Raw genomic sequence first — 22,738 nt, 5'->3', positions numbered from 1 at the left:
TGAGGCAGCTGAGAACAGCCGCACTCTTTACTGCTTCAGCCCCTCCCCTTGTGACTGCTGGAAAACTAAGAGTAATTTTTTCCCCCCCCTCCTGTTTTCAGCGGGCTGGAGCAGAAATGGCCACAACCTGTGATCATAGGACCCGCGTGAGGGCAAAAGAGGGAGACGCCCCAGAACACAAGTCAGGGAGATGAGACATGGAGAGGAAGGGAAAAGCATGCTAGGGGGTGAGCGTGAATCAGGGATATTGGGGGAGGGGGGGAATGCATGAAACAGGATAACTGGGTGGGGTTGAGGGAATTGGACTGAAGGGGATGAAAGAATGTGACATGAAACGTTTCGGGGAGGTGAGAATCCCATGTGAGGGTGAGAGAGGGGAGATGAATGGGGGGGGGGGGGGGTGGTTCGGATTTAGGGCACAGAGCAGGGGTAGGCAGGTCTGGTCTTCAGGAGATCCACAATGAATATGCTTAAGATGAGAGGCTTGCCGGCACTGCCTCCATGGTATGCAAATATCTCATGCATATTCATTGTGGATCAGCAGACCGGTTGGTGGCCATCCAGGACTGCACTTGCCCACCCCTGGGGTAGAGTGAAGTGATGGCGAGGAAAGGGAGAAGAAACGAAGGGAAGCTTTTGATGAAAGGGAAAGATGCTGAGAGAAGAAAAGTAAAATGGAAAGGAGAACCTGGAGAAGGAGTTAGAGGATGCGGTGGGGGGGAAGGAAATGCGTGTCAGACTGGAATACGTAGTGCAGTGATCCTAGAATAAATGGGATTGTCCGTATGCTTTGATGGCTCTGTGTATTAATGTATCCTGCAAAAATGTTGTAGCTGAGCTTGATCACATAGATCCCTCCTTCAGATGTGAATAGGGTCTCTGAGGAAAGCAGAGCTCATGTACAGTATTTCTAGATCCTGTCTGTGCCGATCAGAATTCCCCGACTGAAACTAAGAATTCGGTTTAAGTTGTTGTTGTATGTGCGATGTATTTCTTGTTACAGGGAGAGAGGTGGGTGGAGGGTTAAGTGAATTTTGTGAAAGCTAGCAGTGCCCCAGCTGGTGAGAGCTCCTTGGTAAGAAATTGGCGCACGCGGGCACGGATCCTACCATGCAGCCCATCTGAGCTTCCCTTGTATTGACTCTTCCTCTCGGCTTGCTGCTGACTGGATTGACTTTTTAAAAAATGTAATTATCAAAATACTGACGGTATGCAATCCGCTTTGACGTGCCTGAAAAGCAGAATATGCACCAAATCAATTGTCCAAAAACTTGGCAGGGGAGACTGTGTATGGGCTTGTACTTCAGTCATCACCTCAGACCCCTTCCACTGAAAATAAATGCAATCTGGCCCCGCACCTCTAGGTCACTTTTTGCCGTACTGAGGGAGGGCAGTTGTTGGTCACTTAAGGAAACATTGCCTTCTCCATGTAACCCGGTGAGAACTGTCATTCAGTATCTTGCACGGAGGTCGGTGAGGAGAGAGAGGGGCTCAGGCTCCAGGTTCTACGGAGGTCCCGCTCTCTGCTCCCATACAGTATCTTGCACGGAGGTCGGTGAGGAGAGAGAGGGGCTCTGGCTCCAGGTTCTACGGAAGTCGCGCTCTCTGCTCCCATACAGATCTCCCTCTCCCTCTCCCGGTGAGAGCTGTCATTCGGTATCTTGCACGGAGGTCGGTGAGGAGAGAGAGGGGCTCTGGCTCCAGGTTCTACGGAAGTCCCGCTCTCTGCTCCCATACAGTATCTTGCACGGAGGTCGGTGAGGAGAGAGAGGGGCTCTGGCTCCAGGTTCTACGGAAGTCCCGCTCTCTGCTCCCATACAGTATCTTGCACGGAGGTCGGTGAGGAGAGAGAGGGGCTCTGGCTCCAGGTTCTACGGAAGTCCTGCTCTCTGCTCCCATACAGTATCTTGCACGGAGGTCGGTGAGGAGAGAGAGGGGCTCTGGCTCCAGGTTCTACGGAAGTCCTGCTCTCTGCTCCCATACAGTATCTTGCACGGAGGTCGGTGAGGAGAGAGAGGGGCTCTGGCTCCAGGTTCTACGGAAGTCCTGCTCTCTGCTCCCATACAGTATCTTGCATGGAGGTCGGTGAGGAGAGAGAGGGGCTCTGGCTCCAGGTTCTACGGAAGTCCTGCTCTCTGCTCCCATACAGTATCTTGCATGGAGGTCGGTGAGGAGAGAGAGAGAGAGAGGGGCTCTGGCTCCAGGTTCTACGGATGTCCCGCTCTCTGCTCCCATACAGTATCTTGCATGGAGGTCGGTGAGGAGAGAGAGAGAGAGAGGGGCTCTGGCTCCAGGTTCTACGGATGTCCCGCTCTCTGCTCCCATACAGTATCTTGCACGGAGGTCGGTGAGGAGAGAGAGGGGCTCAGGCTCCAGGTTCTACGGAAGTCCTGCTCTCTGCTCCCATACAGTATCTTGCACGGAGGTCGGTGAGGAGAGAGAGGGGCTCTGGCTCCAGGTTCTACGGAAGTCCTGCTCTCTGCTCCCATACAGTATCTTGCATGGAGGTCGGTGAGGAGAGAGAGGGGCTCTGGCTCCAGGTTCTACGGAAGTCCTGCTCTCTGCTCCCATACAGTATCTTGCATGGAGGTCGGTGAGGAGAGAGAGAGAGAGAGGGGCTCTGGCTCCAGGTTCTACGGATGTCCCGCTCTCTGCTCCCATACAGTATCTTGCATGGAGGTCGGTGAGGAGAGAGAGAGAGAGAGGGGCTCTGGCTCCAGGTTCTACGGATGTCCCGCTCTCTGCTCCCATACAGTATCTTGCACGGAGGTCGGTGAGGAGAGAGAGGGGCTCAGGCTCCAGGTTCTACGGAAGTCCCGCTCTCTGCTCCCATACAGTATCTTGCACGGAGGTCGGTGAGGAGAGAGAGGGGCTCTGGCTCCAGGTTCTACGGAAGTCCTGCTCTCTGCTCCCATACAGTATCTTGCATGGAGGTCGGTGAGGAGAGAGAGAGAGAGAGGGGCTCTGGCTCCAGGTTCTACGGATGTCCCGCTCTCTGCTCCCATACAGTATCTTGCACGGAGGTCGGTGAGGAGAGAGAGGGGCTCTGGCTCCAGGTTCTACGGAAGTCCTGCTCTCTGCTCCCATACAGTATCTTGCACGGAGGTCGGTGAGGAGAGAGAGGGGCTCTGGCTCCAGGTTCTACGGAAGTCCTGCTCTCTGCTCCCATACAGTATCTTGCATGGAGGTCGGTGAGGAGAGAGAGAGAGAGAGGGGCTCTGGCTCCAGGTTCTACGGATGTCCCGCTCTCTGCTCCCATACAGTATCTTGCATGGAGGTCGGTGAGGAGAGAGAGAGAGAGAGGGGCTCTGGCTCCAGGTTCTACGGATGTCCCGCTCTCTGCTCCCATACAGTATCTTGCACGGAGGTCGGTGAGGAGAGAGAGGGGCTCAGGCTCCAGGTTCTACGGAAGTCCCGCTCTCTGCTCCCATACAGTATCTTGCACGGAGGTCGGTGAGGAGAGAGAGGGGCTCTGGCTCCAGGTTCTACGGAAGTCCTGCTCTCTGCTCCATACAGTATCTTGCATGGAGGTCGGTGAGGAGAGAGAGAGAGGAGAGAGGGGCTCTGGCTCCAGGTTTCTACGGATGTCCCGCTCTCTGCTCCCATACAGTATCTTGCACGGAGGTCGGTGAGGAGAGAGAGGGGCTCTGGCTCCAGGTTCTACGGAGTCCCGCTCTCTGCTCCCATACAGATCTCCCTCTCCCTTTTCAGATTCGCCTGCAGGAACATTTTGTTTTTAAATAAAAATCGGATCTACGCATGCTTCCCCCATCCTGTGCCCGGGAACGCCTCCCCTCGATCCGGCTAAAATTGTTGGGTGCTTTCAGCAGAGCGGAGGAGGGTAACGTTCAAAACGGGCCACTTCACCCAGGTAAAGGAGATTTGACATCTAGAAAGCAATTTTCAAAGTTTGGAACCCCCCGCGTCGTCCTTGGGAATAAAAAAAAAAAAAAAATAAAAATTTTGTGCGTTTAAAAGGTTCACATTTATCACTTTGAGAGAATTCCTCTCGTTTTTTGTTACATGTGGTTATCTTTAAACGGTTTTATGTATATAACTCCTATTGCTGAGAAGCAAATGTAACCTTCGACAAAACAAAGGCCGAGAAGTGATCGCCAAACCAATAGGGTCAGACGCTGAAGTGCTCCGTCTGGTCCTGAGAGCGCGGACAGTAAGAGGAAGCCCGAGTTTACCCCGCCGTAGATACGTTCTCTAGTGCAATGCCCTGCCGCCGCTGCACCTGCCTGGGGAACTCCTCTCCGTTCCCCAGGAGGCTCCCGGGGATGTGCACACGTATGTTTTAAGTGTCTCTCCCCGCACTCTGAGAGTTCAAGGCGGCTTACAATAAATTACAAATTTATACATAATAATAAAATTGCACATCCTCTGTACAGGCAAAAAGGGCTCTGAGGTATTACATGAAGGCTGTGGAAAGAGGGTGGTTTTGTTTTTTTTAAGTCCTTTTCAGAATCCACTGGAGGTGATACCGGGTAAAACATCTGGGATGGCATTCCAGAGGTGGGGGCCAGTCACGGAGAAGGCGTGGTGACTGGTGATGTCTAGGCTTGTAAGATTTGGACCAGGAATCGTTAGGAGACGTTTATTGGCTGATCGAAGTTGGCCTATAAAGGCATAAGACGGAGTTTAGCCAGATCGAGGATTCTCTTTGCAGTAAATTGTGGATCAACATAATTACTCCGTATTGTATTCTGAACACAACTGGAAGCCAATGGGTGATATGTGGTCGTGAGCCAGTTAACCGAGCTGCTGCAGGTTCGTAATTGATATGCCGGTAAGCCAAGGTGTAGGGAATTATAGTAATCAATGTTATGGAAGATCAAGGACAGCAAAACTAAACCGAAATCTTGGAATTCAAGTACTGGCTTCAGCCGTTTTTTTTAGCAGGTGCAGTTTGTAAAAGGAATTGTTTCACTGTGGTGTTGCATGGAAGATTGCTCCCCAGATGCTACCAAATGTTATCGGGTAGAGATGTCCATGTTTGTTTCAACTGAATGGCATGTTTTGGAATAAAATAGACCTTCATTTAATAGCTTTTATATTCAGCTTATTAGATACTCCATTCTTAAGTGGATAACCAGTATATGTACAATAATAAACAGCACTATACACATCAGGGAAAACAAACCAAAGCAATGCATTCAGAAACAATGAAAACATTTTTCATTTGTGTTCGTTCGTGGAAGATTTTGCGCACAGTTTGTAGTTTTATGCACAAAAAAGCGCTTTGCATTAACAAATCAGACATTGTCTGTCTGCACGGCTTCTGATGCATGTGAGAATGTGCTTTTCGTATGCGAAAACAAAACACGAAAGAAACTAAACAAAACACCCAAAATCTTTGGCCTGCATGACCCCCATTACTGGGCTACCCTTGTGGAAACTGAGCCCTATTCAGCCTGGCTGCCTAGATGGAACCGGCGCTGAATCCTACAGCCTCCAATCTCCAGCCAAACAGGAAGGAGCAAGCTTTCAAAAAGCCCTTGTTTCCTATTTTGCTAAGAAAGGTGATGTTTACTAAAGAGAGAGGTAATGGAAGCCTTTATCAGAAACAAGTGAATTCTTTCAAGGATGACCTGTAACTTATTAACCAGAAGTGTATTATATCCAGTTGAAGTAATTAATGATTCAGGCTTTATCAATTAATGATACTGGGACCTGCTGGAGGTGCTGCTGACTTTGCTGCTTTCCTCCTTCCTTTCTCAGGGGTCTCTGGCATGAAGCCTGGATTCTGCCAGCATCCAGAGGATGGTGGGTTATGACCTGAAGCTGGTTGGTTATGCTTTTTAAAGGAAACTCTTGTTTTGGAAGCCCATATGGATTGCTTTAGAGGCATTTTCTGAACATGTTTTGGACCTTGAATATTGTTGTGCTTGTTCTGGTTTCCGCATCTCAATAAAAAATATAGTATTGCACTGGAGAAAAGCGCAGAGGAAGGGCGACCAAATAAGGAGGCATGGAACGGCTCCCCTAAAAGAGGTTAGGGCTGCCCAGTTTGGAGAAGAGACTGTTATTTACTCTCTCAGATAAAAGGACTAGGGGGGCACTCCCTGAAGTTAGCACGTAGCTCATTTAAAACAAATCGAAGAGAATTATTTTTCACTCGGTGCATAATTAAGCTCTGGAATTCATTGTCAGAGGATGTGGTTATAGCAGTTAGTGTAAATGGGCTTAAAAAAGATTTGGATAAGTTCCTAGAGCAGAAGTCCATAAACTGCTATTAATCAATAAGGATTAGTAGCTTGGGATCTATTCATTTAATGTTTGGTTACTTGCCAGATACTTGTGACTTGGTTGGCCCTGTTGGACACGGGATACTAGACTTGATGGACTCTTGGGCTGAGCCAATATGACACATCTTTATGTTCTTATGACCATGTATGTGTTCTGCATCTTCACATGCCATACGCTATCTTATCTCTGATTGGCCACCCACAGGCACAGTAGGCGCAAATACGCATGGCCACTCTTGTACTCACCCATTTTTGTAAGCATATTCAAAGGAAAATACCTGAATAAGCAAAAGGCGCATACGATGTCTTGCAACACTGAGCACTATTCAGACCTGCTGCCTAATCGTAGGAGGTGAGAAGGCTTGCCATGATCTGGGGTAGGGGGCAAGAAACCTTGCAGACAGAAAACAGGCATGGCTCCGGGAAGATTGGGGGGTTGAAGAGGATGCTGATCCCTGGAAATGAGGAACTGGGGCAAGGAGGGTAAAACCCCAAGCTCTCCTCCTTGGGATCTGTATTTCTTGGTGTGGTGGTAGGTAAACCAACCTGAGGGTCAAAGGAGAGAGAGATTGTGGTTGCCATTGTTTGTGCACTTGATTACGTAGCAGTAAGGGTCAAAAGTTGTAGGTGAGGTGTTTTTTTAAGGGACTAACTCTTGACTAACTTTCAAGGGCTAAGCTTTCTTTATCAGGTCAGTTGAGAGGAGAACACAAAATGGATCTTTCATTTGGATCCCTCTGCACTGAACGCATCTCATCTTGTAGCAGGGTCATCCCACGGATCCAGGGAATGCTTGGACGCGTAGTCCCGGTCTTCGGCTTGTTGAGAAATCCTTTGGAAACTCGAGATCTGGATACCGTGAACCTAAAGGTTGAGATCACCTTGTCCTGAATAGGCCCAGGCTCAAGCACAGAAGGCACTGAGGCGAGACCGTTCCTGACGCGCTGAAACTTGTTAACAGGTTCCTTTGCCCCCAGATCTTGTAACTGCCCGGTCCTCTCTCTCTCCTTGCATGTGTGCCAGGATCCTCTGTGCTGTTTTTTCTTACTGCTCTGTAGGTTTTTCGATTTGAACTTCAGCCCTGTTTTTTCCTCTGACTTTCTTTTTTTTTTTTTTTTACGCTTGCCAACTTTGAGGAATCTGAGCAGGTTCAAAGTCCCTTGCTGGGCTAAGACGTTTCACTTTCCTTCAGTGCTGGACTGTGTCAATGAGAGGGAAAGTGAAGCGTGCGCAGTGCCATTTAGGGACAGAGCTGGCCGCTGGTTCTCATTTTGAAGCATTTTGGGATGTGTAATCCAATTTTTTTTTTTCTTAAGACTAAAACCCCCCCCCCCCCCCCAAAACTACCTTTTCAAGTTTTCATCTACTTTGCAGGATACAGTGAATCTGGAGCTCTGCTACTTTGTCTGCAGGGCGGTCTTATCTCTGTTGCCTGCTCATGAGTATTACTGATTAAGGAGCTCTTGAGTTTGTTGACCTCTGTTGGTCTTTTAGTCTGGATGGTGCACTCTTTGCCAGTGCCAGTACTGCCTGCAGAGTTAGGAAACCATCTGGTCCTATCGGTTTATGGATACAGGAAGGCGTTGCTAGGGAACTGAGTGGGAGGAGTTGCAGGAATTTTCTTGGCAGCTTCTACAAAGAATGGATCAAACTATTGACACTCGAAAATGGGAATCCCAAGAGGCAGCCAGTGCTTGAGCATAGGCGCATGAAGCCTCGAAAGTCAACCAAAGCCCAGGTTGGGCGGGTGATTCTCTTTAGCAGGCTGGTGGCTAGATGCAGGACCCAGGAGCTAGCTAATGCACGGGCATGCAAGGCAGGGGGGCAACGTGAGCCCGTGGCTGTGCCATCCATAACGAACCCGTTCTGCCAACAAAATTCTCTGAAGCGAAGTAAAAGACAGATGGAATATTGTCGCAGGGGCAGTGGATACCTGGAGAGCAAACCTAGGCACGTAGAGTTCCAGGAACTTTAGTTAACTTTGCAGGGACACCAACTGTAGAGATTGTCTGGCAAGACCAATGCAGAAAATGTTTAGGTCTTGCCTTGGAAGGCTGGCGGCATTTTAAGACTGTAGTTGGTAAGCTGCCTCCACGCCTAGAGAACGTATTTCTCGTTTATATAGTGCTGCAGGGTGCCTGCAGCGCTGTACGGAGTTAGATGCAGAAGAGACAGGGTACACCAAAGCAGAAATGCCCCTACACTGTGAACTTTGCCAAGGCACTCTGCCTCTGGAGCAGTGCTAACGTTTTTGTTCCTTTTCCCATCTGGAAGCAATCCTATAAATTGGAAACTCATGTAGATGAAAAGGCTGTCCAGGCTGGTGGAGAGCTATGAAGGAAAGGTGTTGGCTTCCCGCTTGGGTGAAAGGCAGCCGCAGACATGGTCTTGTTAACTGGCGTGAAAATCATCCTGTTACAATTGATCAGTCAGAGAACGTTTTTTCAGAGTTGGTTTTAGTTTCCTCAAGGGTCACAGATAACGGGATCCACTTAAGTGTTCAGGCACTCAAAAGCATTTTAAGCAGGTGGTACTACGTACAAACCAATAATCAAACGTGACATTTTAACATCCAGCTCTCCGATTTGGTTGGGACAGGGCTTTTTGGCTTCTGGTTCCTGAAGCCTGTAGACCGGTCTGGTTTTCAGGGGAGCTGAAATGTGCAATCTAACTTGGTTTTAAATCAAATGGATATACATTTATCAGACTACTCATTTTGGAGGTTTCAGAAACCAGATTGGTTTGCAGTTACCGACTAGACTAGGATCGAGAAGTGCTGAGAGAGGCAGGAAATGTCTCAAGTTTTTTGTCTGCCTTGGAGACCCAGCTGAAAACCAGGCTCTTATTTTCTTTCTGTCTTTCCCAATCAACAAATAGAACACCCCCTCCCCCCCCCCATCCCACAAATATCTGTTGGGTAGAAAGGTCAAATTTGAACTACCTTGGTCAAATTTCATAATTTCAGGGGAACTTTTTGTTATTAAAAGTGTCCAGATCTGCAGCTGAGATGGCATTAGGGCATTGCTGTGCTCGGGAGGTCCATCCATGGTAAAAGGCAGGGGGTTGGATGCACTTCCTACGCTTACTTTACAGCACCACTATTCTGCCAAGATGGGTGCAGGAGTGATTGAAGGATCAGATTCTGCCCTGCGTTTACCTCACCTTCCTTGTACAGTTCAGCCCAGATCACGATGTTAGGTTCCATATTAGGAGCTACCACCCAAGAAAGAGATCTGGGCGTCATAGTGGATTACACATTGAAATCATCGGCTCAGTGTGCTGCGGCAGTCAAAAAAGATATAGTTGTGATGGAGAAGGTACAGAGAAGGGCAACCAAAATGATAAAGGGGATGGAACAGCTCCCCTATGAGGAAAGGCTGAAGAGGTTAGGACTTTTTCAGCTTGGAGAAGAGACGGCTGAGGGGGGGGATATGATAGAGGTGTTTAAGATCGAGAGGTCTTGAATGAGTAGATGTGACTGTTATTTACACTTTCGAATAATAGAAGGACCAGGGGGCATTCCATGATGTTAGCAAGTAGCACATTTAAGACTAATCGGAGAAAATGATTTTTCATTCAACGCACAATAAAGCTCTGGAATTTGTTGCCAGAGGATGTGGTTAGTGCAGTTAGTGTAGCTGGGTTCAAAAAAGGTTTGGATAAGTTCTTGGAAGAGAAGTCCATTAACGGCTATTAATCAAGTTTACTTAGGGAATAGCCACTGCTAATTAATTGCATCAGTAGCTTGGGATCTTCTTGGAGTCTGGGTACTTGCCAGGTTCTTATGGCCTGGTTTGGCCTCTGTTGGAAACAGGAAGCTGGGCTTGATGGACCCTTGGTCTGACCCAGCATGGCAATTTCTTATGATCTTAATGCAACATGCATGGAAGAGCCCGGGCCCTTTTTGGCCATGTCTTGCTTGCAGACATCTCCCAGCGACCGGTGGTGGGAGTGGCCTGAGGTCTCCCAAGTCTTGCTCGTTGGGTCCTCTGCTCTGACCGTGACCTTTCCTAGCAAGTTGAAAAAGCCAGGGATAAGGAGGATGAGCTCGTCTGGTGAAACAAGAAATGTTGAGGGGAGGACTTCTTTTGCCCCTGTGGCAGCAGCAGTGCCTTCTAAAAAAAAAAAAATATATATGCAATAACAGTCAAGTTCCAGCGGTGAACTTGGCCTGCGCGATCGGCGCTGAAGCCCGTCTGGGTAAGGCCTCTTGTTCCGCTCACCCCGCTCGGGCTCCTGCGCCGTTCGCCGGCCCTTCCCTGCAGTAACTCTCCAGCTGCTTACCACCCGGTAAGGCCGCGAACATCCGCCCTCTTCGGCCTCGACCCGGGCCGCGAGCCCTCGCTTCCGCCGGCCTAGACCCGAGCCGTGAGCCCTCGCCCGGAACCGCCATCTCAGAAAACGAGATGCCCACGACAACGTCGCGGCGGTGACGTCAGAGGTGCGACCGACCGGCGGGGTATTTAAACCGCCGCTCTCCTCCCTGGCGTCGCGCGCCGGGCGTCGCGCGCACGAAGGAGTGCAACAAAGGGCCTGCCCCTTTGTTTCGCCCCTTCGTGTCGCCCCTCGCTCTCCCCGAGCATTACCCCACCAGCACCGTACCAGTGCTAACCCAGCGTTCATCATCCGCAACATTCATCCAGCGCGCATCCTGCAGCAACCATCCAGCGCGCATCCTGCAGCAACCATCCAGCGCTCATCCTGCAGCAACCCATCATCCTGCAGCACCATCCTGCAGCAACCATCCAGCGCTCATCCTGCAGCAAACCAGCGCTCATCCTGCAGCAACCATCCAGCGCTCATCCTGCAGCAACCATCCAGCTAACCATCCTGCAAGCAACCATCCTGCAGCAACCATCCAGCTAACCATCCAAAATGTTTCCAGCTCTTCCAATACCAATTTTGCAACACCACCTCCTACCTAAAAGACCATCTGCCAGACAAGCCCTTCACTACAACTTAAAAACACTCACCCCCATTCTGATTGCACCAATCACCCAGCTTTAGGCCTCACCCTCTTTTCACTCTCACTCTTCAATGCACAATCCCTAACAAAAAAATCCCTAATTTTCAATGATTACCTCACAGACGCCAAGCCAGATATTTGTGCAGTAACAAAACATGGCTCAAGCCCTCAGATACAGCTTGATAAACCAACTCCCTACGCTGACCTATGACTTCTTCTCACTCCCAAGACTGAAAAAAAGAGGAGGGGGAATCCTTCTGGCTACCAAAAAAAGCCTTAACTTCACCCAACACCCATTCAGTTCCAACACAAAACTGGAAGTCGGTTTCTTCACATCACAACATCTTCAAATCCTTCTTGTCTACGCCCCCCCAGGGCTCCTAGAATCCGATGTCTCCCCCATCCTTGAAATCACCACTACGCTTATCAACCTGGATTCTCCAGCAATCATCTTAGGAGATTTCAATCTGCACATAGACAATCCTTCACCATCTAACAGCTGCGTAACCCTCCTCACAGCCCTGTCAGCAATGGGATTCCAACAATTAGTCAACGAACCTACACACAAAGCGGGTCACACTCTGGACTTGATTTTCACAACAAAGGCATTACGACTACATCCAATTTGAAGAACATAAAGGTTCCATGGTCGGATCACACTCTCATCTCTACCTCTTTCGCCCTGAAAGAAACCAACACTCCTAATAACCCCTCACCGTTCATTCCAATACAGAGGCGATGCTCCCCAAAGACCTCCACAACCAGTGGATTCACAGCTCCCTCTATTAGATTTCACCGACCCGAACACTGCCATTCGTTCCTGGAACAACATAACAGAAAACATAGCTAACAAGCTCTGCCTTCAACTATAAAAAAATCTCACACCAACGCCTCCAACAGACAGCCTTGGTTCACCAATGAACTTAGAAAACTAAAACAAAGCTTAAGAAAGAAAGAAGCGACTTGGCGTAAAACCCCTGTGACATCACCATTTCTCATACAAATCCACACTATATCAGTACAAAGCCCTCACCTCAAAATCAAAAAAAGATTATTTTGCATCTAAGATTCACAACCTGGTCTTTGATGCTAAAGCTCTTTCGCTTATGTCTCCAGCCTCACTCAAACCATACCGCGAGAAATCCCCGCGACATGGCACAGTCTAAAGCGATGAACTCGCTCAGTTTTTCCAAAATAAAATCAACAATCTTTTAACTCAACTGCCTTCCAATACCGCTGACACCCTTCCATCATATCAACACCTGACCTTCAAAAACTCCAGCCTAAACACTTTTGAGCCCGTCTCTTCCACGGAGATACAAGCCATCTTGAGAAGAATGAAACCTCGTCTCATCCTGCAGACCACATCCCCACCAAACTACTTCTATCTATTCCAGACACAATAGCCACATCATTGACAAACATCATCAACTGCTCTCTAGCCCAAGGATCCTTCCCAGATGATCTCAAAATGGCTCAATCTCACCACCACTCCTAAAGAAACCCAACCTTGACCGAAGGACCCTAACAACTTCCGCCCCATAGCTAACCTTCCATTCATCGCCAAGATCATGGAAAAACTAGTCAACTCTCAACTTCAAACTACATCGAAGACAACAATCTTCTCTTCGCCCCACAACACGGATTCCGAAAAAACGAGGCACAGAATCCCTCCTTATCTCTTGACAGACCATATCCTACTGGGCCTTGACAAAGGAAATTCATACCTATTGATCTTGCTAGACCTTCCGCAGCGTTCGACACGGTCAACCACGCCATCCTAAACCAGTTGTCATCCATAGGAATCAGCGGCACCGTCCTTTCCTGGTTTAAAACCTTTCTCAACAATAGAGGTTACAAAGTTAAACTCCAAAACAAGGAATCTCAAGATTTAACTCTGCCATAGGAGTCCCACAAGGTTCGTCTTTATCTCCGACTCTATTCAATATTTACCTTCTTCCTCTCTGCCAACTTCTCACCGACCTCAATCTAAAGTTTTTCCTATACGCAGATGATATTCAAATCATCATCCCTATCAAAGACACATACTCTAATACTCTTGATACTGGGAATCATGCCACAAAAAATCAAACAACTACTAAACAGCCTACACCTCATCTTAAATTCCTCTAAACTGAAATCCTACTCATCTCTCCTGAGAACAACACTTCCAACAGTTCTCTTCCTACCAATCTGCCTACACACAAGCTAGAGACCTAGGAGTAATAATAGACAACCGGCTAAACTTCAAGGCACACATCAACAAAACAACCAAAGACTGCTTCTATAAACTCCAGGTCCTGAAAAGGATAAACCTCTTTTCCACGCTCAAGACTTCAGAACGATCATCCAAGCAGTCATTTTTTCGAAACTAGACTATTGCAATTCCCTATTGCTAGGTCTACCTCATCATACTCCAAACCCCTACAGATGGTTCAAAATTCAGCAGCCCGAATCTTGACAGGCGCAAGGAAAAGAGACCACATATCCCCCGTCTGAAAGAGCTTCACTGGTTACCAGTCTACTTCCGCATCATGTACAAAGCCATAACCATCACCTACAAAACTATACATCAACTCACCACTCTCGATCTTCAATTCCCTCTCCAGGCACATAATTCTACCAGACCCACTAGAGATGCTTACAGAGGCTCCCTCCAAGTTCCCCCAGCAAAACGACCAGACACATTACCATAAGAGATCGCGCCACCTCCACAGCTGGCCCTTCTGTGGAATTCCATACCTACAAACCTCAGACAGGAGCCCTGCCTCCTAACTTTTAGGAAAAAACTTAAGACTTGGTTATTCAAGCAAGCTTTCCGGACACAACCCAATGACACATTCCAATGACTCCTAAAAACACCATTCCTCTTGTTATAACTTTTATTTTGTATACTATATTTAAATTATATATTGTTTAACCTCTTCTCTTCTGTCCTCTCTTCTTCCTTCTCCAAGTTCGGCTACCCTTGTTAAATGTAACTGTACCTTCGATCACCTCAGTTCTAGTTTTTTGTTATAATGCACTCCTGTTCGATGTAAACCAGCAAGATATGTTCTCATGATTGCTGGTATATAAAAACTCTAAATAAATAATATATATATTTGAGACAGAAAGAAAGGTATGAAAGGGTTCTTAGCCTGTGCTACCTCTGTTTGGTCCAGGAAAAAAAAAAAGTTCTATGTGAGACGGAATTGTAGCTGTGCGGGTCCGTTCGGTGACAGTAAGGAGGGAGGGAACGGTGGTCATCTGAAGGAGAGGCCCGGCAGGTACAACTTACGTTCCTTCTTTTTGTTGCTCTGTTTAAAAATAAGGAAACACTTTCAAATGTTTGATTCTCTCTTTCCACAGAAACAAGCTTCCCATTCCTAGAGACTCCTTTTAGCATGTGACCACCTTCAGGAGGTGTAAAATCCCTTTGGTTTTCTTCAAAACATTATAAAGGGTTAACGCACCAGTTCCTCGCCAACTACGTAAACCATTCCCTTGAGGACTTTTGCAGAGTCTCCCCTGCTCCCTTCCACTCCAACAGATCAAAGGAGGCTCGGTGAAAATAATTCCCTTTATTCAGCAGACCCCAGTTTTAGCACAAAATATACCACATTGGATACTTCCGTGCACACAAGATTCCTCTCGACTCCCATCCAAGCAATAGCAAGGGATGTGCCCCGGCTCTCACTCTGAGACATCTTTGCATCATTTTCTTCCCACTGACTTGTGGTATCTCCAGGTTCTCCTCTGTCTCCAGGACTATTGAGGAGAAGCGCCTCTCTGCCTCGGGCCTTTCCCCTTAAGGGGGGAAATCCCCTGCAGGGCCCTTCCAGGGGAGGGGCAAACCCATTCCACCGATGGGTTCCTTCCAACTCTTCCCACCAAATCCCAAACCTAGCACTTTATACTGGAGGAAAACGTTCTACGTGGACCTCTCTTAAAGGAAGACATTACCTGCTCTTTCTCCCGTTATCCATAGTGTAATTTTAACAAACAAGAGGCCGTCTAGTACACTATGTACCATAAGTCCAACAGACTCCATCCTGCCCCTAAATAGTTGGAGTCGATGCTGAGGAGGTGTCCTTCGATGTGCAGGCGGCTGAGAGCACCTTCACGAGGGTGCAAAATGTGCCGCCATGGGGGGTCAATAACAGCAGGGGGCGGCAAAGCCCAACAGATGGGGAGCTCCCATTCTTGGTTTTTCAAGACTGCTTGATCCAGTCTTTGTCTTACCCATTGCCCGCCCCGGCTCTGTGTAGCTCAGAGCAGGAATATGTTTAGCTGTTCAGGGAATGGGGTAAACCAGGCCTGGATTAGCCTGCCCCCTAAGGGGGGGACCCACACAAACGGGAGCCGGCTCGTAATCGTAATTACAAGACTTCCAACTTGAAAGCTTCAACCCACAAAAGTGCTGTTCCGTTCTAAACTTAGCCCAGCGCGGTCTCTCAGCCCTACTGTGCAATTTTCCTGCTGGTGCTGGGAGTACTTTATTTACACGTTGCTGGAGTCCTGTCAGACTTCAGATGATTCTGTACCTTTTTTTTCTTCACCCTTCAGTTCTTTCAGGGCTTCTCTAAAGTTCACTGGTTTCGGAGTTTTGCTTTAACTTTCTCCAAACCAGATTTCGGGGCTGCTGCCAAGCCTCAGCTTTCCATTTTAAGCACGTCAAATAAATTGCAGACTAAGCGCGGACAGCTCTCACCTCTGACCCCCGGTTCTTCGTAAAGGAGCATCACTGTTGCCAACAACAAAAAAAAAAAAAGCCTTTGACAGCATTCCTGAGGCCAAAGCTCACCTGCCGGAGGTAGAACATGGCTGGTTAAAGTGCACGTCACGGGCCGTTTAATTCTCTACGGGCATCGTCTGGTGCTAGGCATGTTCCTAGTAACCCTTTGTGTGTCTCGCAACACTTCAGAGAAGCACAATCTGCAGTAGAGCCCTACCCGGGCTCTACTGTTCTTGTCGAGTCCTGCTTGCTCTGAGCCCCTGGAGATGGCCATTTTGGCAAGAGAAATTGGGGGAATGTGGCAATCTGTCTCCTGCTCCCTGATTGGTCCATGTTACCCACGATGTCACACGTCACACAGCACGCGCTGCATGAACCGGTCAGATCAGAAGGACTGTGAGCCTTGACCGCTCCTGAAGATGGCAGGAAAGGCCTTGAAGGGACTTGGTGGCACGGCGGTGAATGTTAACTGATCCAGGGTGGGGCACCGTCCGCCGTGTGTACTTTTAATGTAATCTAGAAGAGGTGAATTGTAAAAACTATGGAGCGAGGGACAACCAGTTGCCCCTCTGGGATGGGAGCCAGGGCAGTCCATAAAGGCGACGGCTCACCCTGCGCAGTAGGAGACCGCCTGCCTGGGTTTGCTCGGGGCTTCTTTCGGCAGATGGAGGCGCCTCGCGCACCTCGATTTGATTGCATAATTGTGTGTGCTTATTCCCAGCTAATTGCGAGCCCGTGATTAGATAAGGCATCTGAATGTTGCAGAGTGTCATGTTTATACTGTAATCACGGGGAGCGTGTTCCCTATTGACTCTCTGATCTAGCCGTGCTCGCTCCAGGGCCTGCCTATTGACGCCGGTGCTGATTGGTTGGAGGCAGTCTCTGTGGCCAGTCATGCTCATTTTATATTTTTACTTGATGTGGATAGTGAAATCTTGTCTACACGTAATATCAGTCTTTAATTTTAATCAATATCATGTAGGGTTTTTTTTTTTGGGTCCCATCAGATTTAGGAATATAACAGTGCGGTTTAATGCACTCTGCTGTCCTCTTAATTTTTTTTTTCCCCAGTGGTTTAGGCTCTACATGTTGCAGGATGAGCAGGTCTGCTTGCCGTGTGTAAATCTAATGCTTTAGTCTGTGACTTTTTTTAGTATTCAGCGGCACTAGAGGAGCATCCTGTGGTTGGCAGGCGCCGCCTATGACCTCGCTCGTGGACGCGGTGATGTCGCGGGCACTGGCAATAGACCTGGTAGACGGGTCTCCCTTCTGCCAGCTTGCGCTGGGGGGGGAGGGTTACCAGCGGACTCCATGTCGTCTGGCCGGGCCTGGTTCTGATCCATTGCACTTAAGCCATTCGGGCCCTACTGTTAGGATTTCTTTGGAGGATTTACAAGACCTCTCTAGATGTATTGAAGTGAACCCGCGAGTGGTTCAGCCTGTTGAGATAAGAGTCGGTAACCCAAGGCAGGCGAAGCGTTTTCAGGCACAGGTGGAGCGGTGGTGACCTTGGGTCAGCGTACGCACCTTCTGTACGTGTTTTGCTCTCCTGCACAAATTACAACTTATTTTTTTTTTTTCTAAAGTTGTTCCTTCAGATGATCTCGTGCTAGTTACAGCTGCAGGGTTTACAGTCCTAACTCTGCCCTCTGTGTACCGTGCGTGTGTTATGTATTCAGCCTTTGGATTTCACACTGTAACCATCGGGGCAGGTTACAATAAAATCTAACGGCAGATACACACAGTAAGACAAATCAGAAAACACGGAATCGGCAATCTTCCAAAGCCCATCCAGTTCACGGCTCTGTCCCGTACGCTAGAAGTGCTTGTGGATTCCTGACTGCAAACAGCCGTTTCCCCTCCGAGGGGCTTGCGGGGTAGCGGCTGCTCCGACCACGCAAGCAGGGCGAGGTCTGGGCCTTCAGCTGGAGCCCGTGGGATGGGTCCTCATTTGCAGCAGTTACAACCTTGTTGGGGGGGGGGGGGGGGAACTGCCAGTGGTGAACCTTTTGGGCCTGAAAGACTTATTTATTTATTTTTTGTCCACCTTAAAATCCTCTTTTGGAAGTGCAGGGGTGGGGGTTGGTGTCTCTCTCCTCTCTTGCTCTCCGGTCGTCACGCTGGTCGTATTTCTTTAACGGGGGTTTCCCCATTCTCTGCCTGTGTATAGATGTCAATGAGCTGCTAGAACAATAGTGGAAAAAGTTTGTTTTTTTGGTGGGGTTTTTTTTTTTTGCCCCTAGAAAACCACTGTAGTGGCTCTGGCACAGCAATGCTGCACCTGCACATCTGTTGCGGGGTCGCAGGATGTCGCATGGCCTAACGTGTACTCTGTTACGTGTGTGTGTGTTTCCGCCGTGGCTTTGCCCTCTCGGCCTGTGCTTGATCACCAGCTGCTGCTTTCTGTTTGTGTCGGGATAGAGAGCAGACCGAGAGGCAAAACCTCACAAAGGTATTTGTATTGGGTTTTGTGTTTAACTGTCTTTGGCGGGCTAATACCCTTCTACGTTTCGAAGTCAGACACTTCTGCTACCTGAACATTTTTTTAACGTAGATTCCAGCGCTCTTCATCTGGAAGCATTTTCGCTGTCTGAAGCCCTGCGCCTGCCCTGGAAGGACTTGCTCTGCGCCTGGGCTGGCGGAGGGGATAATCCGGCCTGTCCCACGTGGTGTGTGCTGCTCAGAGCTGGGCCTGCCCGTAGGGACCGGCTCTTCCAGCACAAAAGACATCTGAGAGCGGCTGAGACAAGGCCTGTGGCCTTCAGATAAGACAAAGCGGCTCCCACCCCCCCCCCCGGACAGGCAAAGACCACTGACGCTGCCGTTCGCTCGTTCCTTGGGTTCTGTGCGTTCTCTGCTTGTCTTCCGGGGGTACATGGGGGGGGGGGGAAGAGCTCTGTCATGCCCCTCTCATCTGTCCCATTTGTATTCTGGCGCACTGCTGTAGACCGGGGATCCTCTGGGCCTTTCTTGAAGTAAGTTGCTGCTCTTATAGTCTCCTCTACCGTACTCGGGAAGGCCATTTATGCATTCACCACACTTTCCATGAAGAAACATTTTTAGTTTATCTTTGTTACTCCTGAGCCTGCTCCCTTGGAGCCTCATCCTGTCATCTCTCTTCTTCTTTACTTTTGACAAAGATTGGCTTCTTGAGCACTACGTATATTTTTGAGGTATTTGAAGGTTTCAAGTCGTGTCCCCATTTCCACGCCCGCCTTCTCTCCTCTTCCCCTAGATATGCGGGTGAGATTTCAGAGGCGTTGCGTGCATAAATGTAACGACTATCGTGGCAACTTTAAAAAGCCACTTAAGGCGGGTAAATCCTAGGGACAATTCAATGCTATGTTGCAGCAGTTTTCAAGATCCCACTTACACGGGTAAAGTGCACGGGTGAATTCTTCTGAAAATCGGGCCCTTGGGCCCCCAAGCCTGATCTCGTGTGGCTTTTGTTGCGGGCCTTGCTCAGGACGGCCTCCAGAAGTGGAAGCGCTGTGCTGGGTGAGGTCCCACCGATGACCCGTGTCTGGCATCACCATCACATTTTTTGGGTTTTTCCCCCTCCTCCCTTTCCCTAAGCACTCTAGCATCCCTCCGGCTCCAACCATCACATTGCTCCGCTGCCGTGAGATCATCGGACACTGCCACCCCGAGCTCTCTTTCCTGGTTGGCGCGCCCTCTCCTCTGTACCCCCTTCCCCCCTCTCCACCGACGTCCTGCTCCCTCAGATTTCTACAGCAGGGGCAGGACTAGGCACCATCTTGCATTAAATCTTGAGTACCAAGCATTTGAGCACTCGGGCTCTCTTGCATTGTTTTCTCTACTCCCTCAGGGGTGTTCCACACCTTGCTGACTTTCTACCTACCATCGTCAAAGAGACAAACCCTTTATCTTTCTTAACTCCTCTGGAATATCGCTCACAAAAATTTTGAACAGCTGCGGGCACAGAGCGGATCCCTGAGGCACTCCACTGATCACCCTACTCTCCATGCCCCACTATCCTCCGTCACGCAGCTGTATCGACAGGTAGAAGGTAATGGGTTTCTGTTCCCTCTGTATAAGATGCCTCCCTCCTTCCCGGGTTCGAGCTGCAGGGCACTCGCTTTCCTTAAATGCCTGACGGGAGGCTGGGCGCTTCGGGGCCGGCACTCCCAGACCTGGCAGCCAGCTGTGAACCTCTGGGCAGTGCTGCGCCGCTTCTGCTCCTCAGGATCTGGGGCCAGCGGCACGAGAGAGAGTAAAACCGCAATCGAGAGCTTTTCTAAAAAAAAAAAATAGTGTGCAAAAAACACAACTAAGCTGGGGAGGTGCAGAGACTCAAAAAACTTAAGCAGCAAGAAAAAAGGGGCGTGTTTTTAGGAGCCTGGGACTTTTCGTTCACCTCTTCTGCTCTGTAGTTTAGTTATTGTTGTTTTTAGTGTGTTGGGGGTTTTTTTTTTTTGTTGTTTTTTCCTTTACCCCATTCTTCTCAGTCTCCTTTTTCCCCAGCAGGGAACCTTTATTTCTTTTCCTCCCTCCTTCCCTTGCTTCATGCATTGCCTTCACCTTCTCTTCCTTCCAGGCCGCTCCCCCTCCCCATGGACTGGCCGGGGAGCCACTGCGACTCCCTAGAGAGCAAAGCTCCCTCTAAGGATTGGGTTGTGTGTAGAAATGTCTTTTTGGTTTCGTTACCCAGTGAGAGCTGCTTTCTTTGATGCAAAAAGCCGATCAATCAGGCCGATACAGTAAAGTGCGGCCGCGGTTACCCTGCTTCTAACCCGCTTTCTACTCACAATTTGCCCACGTTAGTCCAACCCGCGATTCACTGTCCCTTTTAAACTCATCCTTACCGCCTCTTTAAATCTACGGGTAACCCTTTCCGCCCGCGGCATGTATATGAGATGTAAACGATCGGATTAGCTATTCCCTCCCATTCAGCAACGCGCGCCCCGATTATCGCTTTTTTAACCTGCAGTTTTGCCGCACGTTTAACCTGCTAACTTACCGCCTACCCTTACCCCTGCGTTAGTGTGGAGCGTCAGGTCAGAGAGACGAAATTTCACGGGCAAACGACCCCCTCACCCCCAGGGACAAGAGCCAGGATCGGGCAAATTTTTTTGCCCCCGCTCACCTGCCCTGGCTGCGTCCATGGGTGCCGGTCTCCGTGGCAGCCCCAGTCCTCTCTCCCCTCCTCCCGGGGGCAGCCCCCGCCGGCGAGGGTGCATGAACGCACGCACGCCTTGACCTGAGCGCCCGGCTGGAGGTCGGAGGTCACGGCGTGCGCCCATTCACCATTGCCGCGGGGGGCTGCCCCCGGGAGGAGGGGAGAGAGGACTGGGGCTGCCACGGAGACCGGCACCCATGGACGCGGCCAGGGCAGGTGAGCAGGGGCTGGGGGATGTATAGCGCCTATACAGTAAAATGGATTGCGCTTCATGGACGCGCGTTGGACGCGGCTTGCATTTGCATGCCATTTAAATACAGTATCGAGCGGTAGGTGATCCGAACTGTGCGTGAGGCAAACGCGGGTGCGCCCGGCACTAACGCACCTCTTTCTACCGCACCTTACTGTATCGGCCTGTGTGTTTTTATGCCCACAGCAGCCCAGTCCTTAGGGGAAATGGAGCAGGATGCACACTCGTCTGTTCACTCTCTCTCTCGCTCACACATCCGGGCAGGATGCTCGTGCAACGCTCTACTCGGGAGACGTCTCCAGCCCGCCCAAGGGGCTATTGGAGAGTGCTGGTGATAAGAGCTGCTGGAGAGTAGCACTTCAGGCACACGGAGCTGTCCGGAAGCTGCTCCTCTGATTCCAGTCCTGCTGTTGCTGCTTTATGTCCTGGCCGGAGGAGGACACGACACCACATTAAGCACTACCTGCCTCTTGCGCCGCTTTTTGATTTTCATTTTTTAATAAGAAGGTTTCTTTTTGCCTCCAAAGTGTTCTGTGCACAGACGTGTGTTGCAGAAGGTAGGCCTTTGGTAGGGTTTGTTGAAAAAAGTCTTTTTTTTTTTTTTATCGAAGTCTAAATATTGACTGTTTCCTACCCAGAGAAGTATAAATATCGCTTTCCAGGCCTGACACAGCAGGAATTGGCAAACCAGCAGGGAGAAGCAAGGTGGAGAGGGTGCAGCGGCTTGGCTGAGGGAGCCGCTGAGCGAGGCCGCTGGACCTCAGATAAACACCTGGAGGCAGTGCGATCACCTGCCACTGAGCTGGGCTTCTCCTTGTTGCCGCTTTTCTGCAACAGAGTTAAAGGGCCCAGCAAGAAACAGGGACACTAGGGTTTCAGTATTGAGGGGAGCAGAGCCCAGGAGGTTAGAGGGACATGGGGGGTGGGGGGGGACTGCAGATATTTTATCTATAAGCATTGTCTAAAGCTAGGCCCAACATGGATTCCATAAAGTAGCAAGGCACCGAGTACATAGGAGGCAGAACTGTGGTGATGTATGAGAAGTGGGTGCGTTAGCTCGAGATTGCATCTCTAGCTTTCAGAAATGAAATACCAGCGTCTTTTGATTAGGCCTTCCTAAAGGGGGCCTGACTAGCCCACTACTTAGTCATCCGTTGAAGGTTGGAAGAATCCCAGGAGCTCGGCATCTGGGAACCTACAATTTGGCCCTTGGTTCCTAACATTTAAAAGAGAAAAATTTTTAGAAATGAAGTCGATCAATACAGCAACAAAATAACAAAGCACCCCCCCCCCCCCCCCCTGTCTCTTTCATCGTCGTTGGCATGGGGTATGGCAGACTCTCCTTTCTAATTGAAGTCCTTTTAACGAGGAGATGTCTTGGTAAACTGTGGCTCAGTCTTTCTTTCCTCTTCTC

The 22,738-nt window shown here is 49.4% G+C and overlaps 1 protein-coding gene across 1 annotated transcript in view; it reads left to right on the top strand.

Annotated features, from left to right (window-relative positions):
• KCNK5 (potassium two pore domain channel subfamily K member 5) overlaps positions 1-22,738 on the top strand; it is a 52,500-nt gene that overhangs the window by 22,526 nt on the left and 7,236 nt on the right.

The sequence above is a fragment of the Rhinatrema bivittatum genome, chromosome 3 (assembly GCF_901001135.1).
Source record: "Rhinatrema bivittatum chromosome 3, aRhiBiv1.1, whole genome shotgun sequence".
NCBI lineage: Eukaryota > Metazoa > Chordata > Amphibia > Gymnophiona > Rhinatrematidae > Rhinatrema > Rhinatrema bivittatum.
The sequence above is the reverse complement of the archived record's forward strand: the minus strand, read 5'-3'. Positions and strand labels throughout refer to the sequence as shown.